Here is a 9783-nt window from a genome sequence, read left to right as displayed (position 1 = left end):
GTCAACAGGTGCATCCATCTGCAACCAATCATGTTTATATCTCATAAATCTTTCCAATGGTTGCCCATTCCTTCTACAAAGTTCGTTTAATGTTATTTATTATGCCAAAAATTCGTTGCTAAACTCCAACCAAGACCGACATGCAAACCCATGGAAGCTTATAGCTCGAGGCGCCCTGTCGTGCGTAAGCGTCAAAGCTTACGTCGAACATCGGTGCACAATAATGTGACACTTTTCAGCTGCCGTTGCCGCTTGACGAACACCGGACACGTTGATTACGGACCGCAGACACTTTCGGTTAAGTGAATTTAGCGCAAGCCAATTAGGAGTTCGATAAGCGGCAGGTCGAAAATGTAGAATTTCTTAACGCTTCTAATTGAATCCTCGTTCGCCAGCATGTGCCGGCTTGTGTAAGTATTCCGTGCACAAACACATAAGCCAATCAAAAGCTTCCGAGAGCTCTCGGGGCATTTGAGAAATGTTCAAGAATATATGCACATTTTGTTGCAACTCTTTGTTCCGCTGTTTGTGCATGCATGTGCATTAGTATCTTGGCTGATTCTCCTCCAATCCAATTTAAAACTGGATCACCCGCTTCAACCCTCCGAATTCCACCTGAATTAGCCTCTCAAAAGCTTCGCACGGCCAAACCTTCCCATTTGCCCATAACTCTTGCCCAATTACTGCCGAGAGTTTAAGGAGGTCGAACAAAGTGTATCTTCTGTTCACATCTTTAGTGCGCGTTGTCTGGCGGTGATACGGATTCCGAAATTCGTGTGCCAATTCGTTGCAAGCTTCTCCCCCCGATCTTGTCCTACACGTTCCCCGCTTCAAAATGTGTGTTGGTAAGTCGGACTTATGGTAAACAGATCAGCGTTTATGATGAAATTTACACACGACTTTTATCGCTTTTTCAAAAGCCTTCCCCAATGTGGCGAATGCTGGTGGATGATGGGAAAGAGACGAAAAACAAACCCCGGGCTGCTGGCGTCTTTAATCTCTCAATCATTAACTACCGCCCCTGCTTGGCCCGGCCAAGGTGCATCCTTTTTCCATCGTCTGCATGAGGTTTGAAAAACACATACAAGCAGAATTTCTTTAGGTCAGCTGCTTGCAACCGTTTGCAATTATGACGTTCCAAATCCGTTCTTCCTGCCTCTTGCGTCAGGCTCCGATCCGGCAGGGGAGGGTTTTATGGGAGGCTTCTTAATTAACCGATACAGATTGCTCCGAGGCAATTTCAGATAAGTCACTCTTCTGGCCAGTTGCCGAGGGGTCTTCCATCGGAAGGCCACTTCCTGTCCCGCGGACGGTGACGATGATGATGATGTTGGGCCGATGACGAAAGGTCGTTTGACGGAGATGAAAGATGTGGGAAAACGAGTCCGGCAAGTGGGTAGGAAATGGGATCCCATCGATCGATTAGCGCTGGAGAAGATTCCAGTACGTGGGCCAAAGGGGGGGAAGCAAAAATGGCAGCGGTCGGACTTTTATCGCTACGCCTGAAATCGTAAAGCAAACTTCTGCATTTAGCACGGTCGAGAACGCAGTAGGACTAATGAAGTCTCCCGCAAAGGCGAGACGATGGAAGTGACGGGTACGGGGGCACGCCACGTTTCGGAAGCTTCCCGATGCAGATCGATTGGTTGGTTTTACGGTCAGCGGTAAGGGAGCAACATAAAATTTTACCCATTCCGCACGTCCAATGACTCATTTTACGTGTGCCTCTTTCTTTCTCTTTTGCATTATGGCTTTTCTTGAGTGTCGTCCGAATGACTCCCGAAATTGATTTCTGTCGTGTGAGAACAGCAAACAATTTAACGGTTTAGCGTTTTTTTCTTTTGCTGCGTCTTTTCCTTGAGACAAACATTCCTTAGTATTACATTGCTGGGTGATGATTCATGTGAAATACTTCATTAAAAATACACATACCACTTTGTGTGCCTATGGCTTTGATTCTCAATGAACAAGTTAACCGAACCAATGTTTGATTCAACTACTCCACAAACTTACTAATCAAAGAAAAACATATTTGTTTATATGCATCTTATTAACAATATTTTCCTTGTTCTGTTTGGGAAAAAGTAACCGATGAAATCTAGTATTTATAATATTTCTAATATTTGTATCAACCCTCTTACGACAAAGTTGTTCTCTTTTTCATTTGATGTTTATTGTTGCTATGATTACATTTTCACCTTTTTCTTATGCAGATATTGGATATTTTGTTGAAACATTTTGTTTTGTTCCTTTCGAACATTTTACATCCAGATTTTAGTGCTGGTTTTAATTTATATTATTAGTTTTACCTCTTGAAAGCAAAACTTCTCCAGCAAATCCGGGTTACTTTACTTTTCTTCACTTAATTCATGTTTTGAATGGAAGATAGTTGTCTTTGATCTAACGAGATTCCTAATTGTGAAGGTGCATCTTATTTATATCTAAAAAAGGTTTTAGTTTCTAGTTTTACCAGAAGGAAAGACAATTTAAGAACATTATTTAAAAATGTTTATATATCAGCTGAATTGTTTCGAATGAGAAAAGAAAACATTCTAATTTATTCTATAATCCTTTCCTTTAAGTTTCTTTAACATCTGCTTTTGGACCACAGATGAAAATAAATAAATTTATTCAACCGCAGGAAAATAAGCACATCTCTATTCACAAGGGTTTGTGGTTTGGAAACCACCGAGTCACAAAAAACAGGCTGTCGACTGCGTTCGCAATAATAATGCGGATGAACCGGTAATTTGATTTTCACTTAACGAAGCTTCTCCCTATCCGGGGCCCGACATTTTCTGAATCTTCTGACGCCATCGGTGTGCTGCAGAGAACATCACCATCAACGTAAACAGCTTCCCATCGATCTTGGCTTATGTGTTTCGCTAAAGTATGTTTCCTTTTTTCCTTCGCAAGTCATCACATTTTCTCTTCTTGGTTTATATTTCCCGACACACATACAAACACATACGCACACACAAAGCCTTAACGCGGAGTACATGTCGGCGTCCACAGCCCGGATCGATAATAACGATAAATGATATCAATAAAATGCGACAATTTTCGCATTAAATGAAGCGTACACAATGGACGGGTTCGGCAGGTCGCGGCATTAATCGGCTTTGGATGCCACGGGGCGGGAAGAAGTGCGACTGCCGGAGCATAAAACCTATCGTAAACAATCACCCGGGAGGAGAAGGAGGAACGGAAGAAGGTGGCACCGACCGTCGGAGGGTCCTTCGTCGAATCCTTTTCAATTAAACTTTTATACCTTGCAGAAGAGAAGGAGAGAAAGCGCGTGAGAGTAGGGAAGCAGGGAAGAAGGAAAACCCTAAGCCAGGGATCGTGTTGGTGTCCCGTTTATAGCTCGATGTTTGCTTGCCTCCGACCGACGCTCGTTATGATTATTGTCGCCGTCAGTGTCGGGTTCTTCTCGGTCGTTGTTTTTTGATCCTACTATTTTTTGTTTGTTTCAATTTCCTCGCAGAAGGTAGGCAACAGATCGATACACTGGCACAAGTTTATAAACGTTCCAACGCAGCTGGTCGTGATCCGAATGCACTCGCTCGCATGCACCGCTTCTCGTCCGGGAAGGACGGAAAATGTGACGGAACGCAGAAACCTGCCGGCGAAGCAAATCAATTGAGAAGCTGCGAAAATGCGGCCATAAACGGAACTCCAGTTAATTCCGAGGCGGTCCGATTAATGGCCCGTTCGCCAAAGTGGCAAGATACCCATTTAGCGGCTAGTGAGATGCGGCATTACGCCAAAACCCCCCTGCGACAGGAACACGGACCTGCAGAGGTTGCGAAATAAAATCGAGAAATAAAAGGATAAATGGGGAACGAAGGCAGCATCCTTTGGCGGGCGCTGGGAAGGCGTGGCCATTGACAAAGGGGATACAATTTACACCACGAGTACATAATTCTCACGATTTTATCGCGCACGTTCAAAACGGTGCGCTTATGTACTTGCAATTGCTCTCATCGAGGGGCAGAAAACTTCGCCGTCCGATGTTCGAAAAACACTGGGGTTGAAAGAGTGTGAATGTGTGTGTGTGCGTTCAAAGTATGCTGGCAAAACTACCACTTCCATAGCCAATGTTGCCATAGTCGGTGGTTGATCACGCCCTCTTTTTTTCGAACATCAAAAGAAGCATAGCATGGAAGAAGAAGCATAGCATGGCTGAGCAACTAAGAAGTGATCGACGTTCGAGCACGTTCTTAAACCGACAGCTAGAGGATTATATTATATACCTTACCAACACTTTCACAACCCAGTTGTAAAATTATCGCATTCACCAACGAGGGGTTGCCACATGGAGCCCCGATGAAAATTGAAACATAAAATCCCCGGGCAGCTCTATTTACCCGAAAGTGCAACAAACCCCTGTCGGGTGGAAAACATAGATGAGCATGGATCAATACACACACAAGCATGCACATAGCACCAGCCTCCAAAGAGCGGAATTGGATCTGGAGCTAGAAAGGGTCAGCAAACCGGGGGGAAGCTGGGGTTCAGCGGGAGAACAAGGAGCGAAGTCGTGACGTCGTTCGTTTATCTGTCATTACTTAATGCACGCCTTTATTGCTTCGTTAAGTTGTGTTTGCAACACCAGCGCAAACGCGCCAACTGACACGTCCGACAGGGGTTGTTTTTTTAATATATTTTTAATGTTTTATTTGTTTATTTATTTAAATTTGTTCAAGTGACTTTTTTATTTAATTGAACTTAAAACATGATATTAAATTATGAATCGTTCCGCCTCCTTTGAGGAAACTTTTTACGCAAATGCTGAGACTGCATAACATTATACCACATTCAGTAAAGAAAATTCTTTTAGAAGAATTTTTCACCGTTTTGTGAAATATGGCCAATAAATTTCTCGAAATAAGTTTGTTTGCAACAGTTTGTGCTTTACATTGTCCCGATCACTTCATCTTCCCTTGACGGTCCATTGAAACCTCTTCAAATTCCCGTTGTTGTAATTCATCAACTACGCCAACCGGCTATGTAATCACCGCCGTGATGATGAATGTGATTAACGGACCATTTCCACGAGCTACCCGTTCGCTGGTTAGTTGATGCTTCCGCCTTGAAACCGAAACACCGCTTCGTTTACATTAGCTTCTCGAATGCCCCAATCGGAGGGCACACATTTTGCAAGCCTTGTTGCCTCTCTCCTACCGGAGACGTGTTAGAAATGGTCTTCAGGTTCGGGAGGATGAGTGGTACTTCGTGATCTCGGGCATCGTACGGTAGCTCGGAATCACTCGGATTTTCCTCGAGCGGAACCATTTCCCCGGTGCCGGCTGGTATATAATTTGTCCCCTCCAATCGCTCGCACGGGATCCGCTTTACATACATATTTCCACTCGCACACACTCACACACATAAACCGAATGGCGACCAGGAGCAAGTCAGGAGTCGTGAAAAGCGTTTGCCAAAGATGCGGCACGGCGGAAACTTCCCTTTCTAGAGGCAAAGCCTGGCAGAGGGTCGGCATTTTCATGGCACGGATTTTTCACGTCACACGTAAAACTCACGTCGGCGCATTGCTTAACTCCTGGTGCAAAGCGAAAACCCACCGTCTACGGGCCAAACGTTTTTGGCCCCGGCCGTTTCGTTCTGCACCCGGGGGTTATGGGAAGCAATTTTCGTTTCACGAAATAATTAGGGTTATTTATGTTCTTTTTCATTTTTCGGAATAAATTAACATCTTGTTAGGGGCACTTGGCAATTACCCGTCGGGAAAAATGTTTGCCACGGAGTGTGGGGAGGGTGGAGGTGCCAGAAGCCAGAACCCGAGGAGTGAATGTCTGTGAGCGTGGTTTGGTTTTCGTGCAGCAAGGAGCTCAAGGGATAAAGCGCCGGCGTTCCAGGCGTTCTCCGTTATATCTAGGCGTATCTGGGCACTATCGAGATCGAGAAATTGGGAAAATTGTTGCACACTCAAACCCCTCGCAATGGTGGGGACCAACAAATAGCCAAGATAACGGAACAGTGATTGCTGACTAATTCTTCCCGAACGGGAAATGTCTGGTAAAACAGGGGTCTCGTTATGAGAACGTTTGAACTGAAACGTCTTTCTAGAGATTATCGCTCTTCTAATTAACCTAGAGCGTAGGCTATCTACCACATTAAGGTTTTTAGCTCCATATGTTAAAATTGAATCCACATTACGAAGCGGGGCAACATTTTAATTCTTACACTAAACCCTACGACATCTGAAAAAACGGTTGAATTCACTCAAAAATGGTAAACCTCACAATCGGACATAAATCATATGCAACTCCAGTGCAGCAAAGGACGCTGAAGTGGCTTCACATTAAATTAAGCACCCGTAATTTCGATTCCAAAAAACACACAAAACGTGCTCGATAAGAAGGGCTCGATAAAAAGTGCCATAAAACCGAGTTCTAACAATTATTTCATTGCCCACCGATGAAACGACGGAGGTTCAACGGAAGCTATGTCGGGTCCCGAAAACACCGCACAGGTTCAGGAAAAGGTGTTTAATTTTATGACCATCCTTGCTGGCGAGAACGCAGAAGAAAACTTTTATCTCCCATCGTTGGGTCACTACTGAAAAGAAATTTTCTTCCACACCGAGTTCGGTTTCGGTGCATTCGAGCGTTCCCTGAACTTGGGAGCAATCGAAAGGAAGCACCATTTCTTACGGAGAAATGAACCGTAAAAATAAAGCAGCAGCCGCCGTTAGCTTCCCTCAGAGCATCAAAAAGGACATAATGCTGGAGGAGAAAAGTTCCAGCAAGAGTTCAACTGAACACGTCCCGGAAGCGAAAACGGTCCGTCTCGTCGTGTCCTGCGAAATCGATTTGGGGCTTGCTAAAGTTTTCCAGCTTTTCCAAGTCGGTGGCACGTGAGGTGCAAGCGTGAGGGCTCGTTGCGCTGCCGGTGATTTATCGCTTCCAGAAAGTGTAATAATGTTGTTTCCTATCGCTGCAGGAATCGTGATCGCCTTTTCAAGCTGCCTGCTTTGTTGGAGCTTCATAAGTCATACCGTGACGTTATGACAGCGTGTTTTACGTAATGCGGAGTATGGTTACAATATTGTTTATGTGAGTTTTGTTTTTGATGTTGTTTCCCATCAGTCATTGGGAAAGGAATGTGTTGTCTTTAATGTTATTATTTGTTCCATTGGAAACTAGCGAGCCAATGCCGTTAGTACTTGACTAGAGAAACAACATTTAATCTCGTTAGTAATTATTTTAAAATCACTCTCGATGCAATGTTCATTGCTTGCTCCTTGGGAAAACGAACAATACCGGCTCTAATAAATCCCATACTTTCCCATGGACAGGCGTTCCCATTTCCAACGCATCGCCAGTGATGAGTAAACACATTTCGATTACATTCCGAAACGCGCGTTCGCTTCCTCAAACTTTCCCTCCGGCCGGATCGTACGCAGGAATGCGATGGATTATTTTCCCGGACCATCCAATTTGCTCACGTTCCATCGACAAATAGTTTAAATCCATTTGCACCCAAGTGCTCACGGCAAGGGTTGGACCATTTTCGGTAAACACACTGGCCACATTCCACACCGGGCCCGGGGGTTGAGTAAATATTTTCTCAGTGATTAAGATTTTAATTGGGTTGGTTATGCGCACCGCCACCTTTCCCGGCCGAACGGCACTAAAAGCTCGTTGTCATCCCCATTGGTCCATTCTCATCGATTACTATCAGCCCATCATCACCATCGCCACCATTCCCATCTTCGTCATCACTTTGCCACCTATCATTGCGCCTGCCGAAAATGGGTTTGTCAATATTGAATCGTCCCAATTGCCGCCGATTAGTTGATCGTCCCTGAGCAACATTGTTGCCGTCACGTCGTCACGATGGAGGTGGGCGCAAGGTGTTTGCTGCTTCTTGTTTTTTTAGGCGTGCGCCAAACATGGACAAAATGTAATTTCCGAAATTGTAATTCATTTTCCGAGCGCCGAGTGTGCAAAATTGTTTGCAATTATCCATTAGCAAACACGTCGTGTTTGTTGATTCCCCTTTCACGGACGAACCACATTTTCCACCTCCACAAGCCACCTCCATCTCGCCAGCTTCATCATCTTCATCATCATCATCAGCATCATCATGAGTGTAACCATCGGCCACCGTCGGACTGTTCATTAACAAGCACCTTGAGCATGGTATATTTGCATTTAATTTTGATTATTCCAATCCTCGGCCAAATTGCTTTCGGTTTTTCCATCGGCGGGTCGGTCAAAAATCGATTATAGGTTGAGCTGATGGCTCGCTTCCTTATGTGTCTACCTTGCTCGCTGGGTGGTGAGGTAAATTTGATCAATTAGAAAACTTTAATTGCTCGCCACTTTCCATCCTGTCGTACAGCTTGAGTTTTGTAGGGAGGGCGAGTAATAATTTTCATTTTGGCTCCCCCATTAGCTCACATACTTCACGACCAACTTGGGGCCACCGAGGAAAGCTTCTCTTACGGGTTGTGCGTGACTTGTTTTCGGCACATACATTTTTACTGTACGCAACTTTTTTGAGTGTAAGTTTTTCGTTCGGAACGTCACTTGCAGATGATTTATGATGCGTTCCATATCGGTCCCGGTTGTCCAGATTGATTGCCGTAAGCTCGTCCGTCGTTTTGAGATAAAAATTCGTCGCAAGATACCTCCGCATGACAATCAAAACCACCACTGGCCGAAAAGAACGATGAAAATGGACTAGGTTTTACGAGTGGCCGAGGCAAATCTACCGCCCTGAAATAACATCTTAATTGGACGAACTGGTGAGTGCGCTCCGGTCTAAGCTTACCCCGGACGCAGGACATTCCAGCTGGACGTCGTCCACGGGAGACAGCTGGTCGTCGTCCCCGACTTCGGCGTCCGAGAGGAAGAAGATGGAAACAAATTAAAACTAAATAATAAATTGAACCGACCCGGGGCCGGCCCCGAACCCTCCTGGGGACGCCGAGGGTGGACGAGACGCGGTCCAAGGACGAAGGCGGTCCAGTTCGGGAGCGGAACGAAATCAGTTACGCATTCCTCGGGACATCAAAATTGCACCATGCTGAGCGAAGGGAAGATAATTTATTTGTTTCACCGTCGTGTTCCGTTTATGGCCCGGCTTCGGCTCGTCCTCGAGCCAATGACTGTCAACCGTTTCGCTGGAATGCTGCAGTCATTTCGGTTTAAATCGCAACACACGTTTTTGTTCGGTTTTTTGTTTCCCTGATCTAGGGATGTTTTCGATGGACTTTTCTGTTTTGATTGTTTTATATCATTTGGTGTGGAATTTACCTGGTGAGAATTGAATAAAAAAAAGGTTTTTTGTTGTATGGTCTTAAAGCTGACCGAGGATGCCTTTGTGTAAGAGTTTTCAAACCTTTTCTATCAGCATCATCATACAATAAAAATATTTTTTGTAAGAAGTGACTGTTTCTTAAGCAGCAAGAATCGTGCTGCGAATACGACATGATATAAATGTCGTATTTAATAACAAAGTTGTAATGGCTCAGCAAGTGCACGCTTAGAAAATGTACCATCTTAAATATCTCATCCAACTTAATCAGATAACTATGCATTATTAATTTAAAAGTAAACTTTACAATACTATTGATTTTGGAACTTAAATTTAGAAGAGCACTTTGGAAAGATCAGAATGTGGTGACATAATTTATTTACTAGTTATAATTTAAAAATTGACGGAATTCAAGCTTTCTTTGAACATAATTTAGTTGTTATCTATTCAAAGTATGATTCGTACCGCATATATAAGATTCATGCTCCCTCT

This window comes from Anopheles ziemanni, chromosome 3 (assembly GCF_943734765.1).
Source record: "Anopheles ziemanni chromosome 3, idAnoZiCoDA_A2_x.2, whole genome shotgun sequence".
NCBI lineage: Eukaryota > Metazoa > Arthropoda > Insecta > Diptera > Culicidae > Anopheles > Anopheles ziemanni.
The sequence above is the reverse complement of the archived record's forward strand: the minus strand, read 5'-3'. Positions refer to the sequence as shown.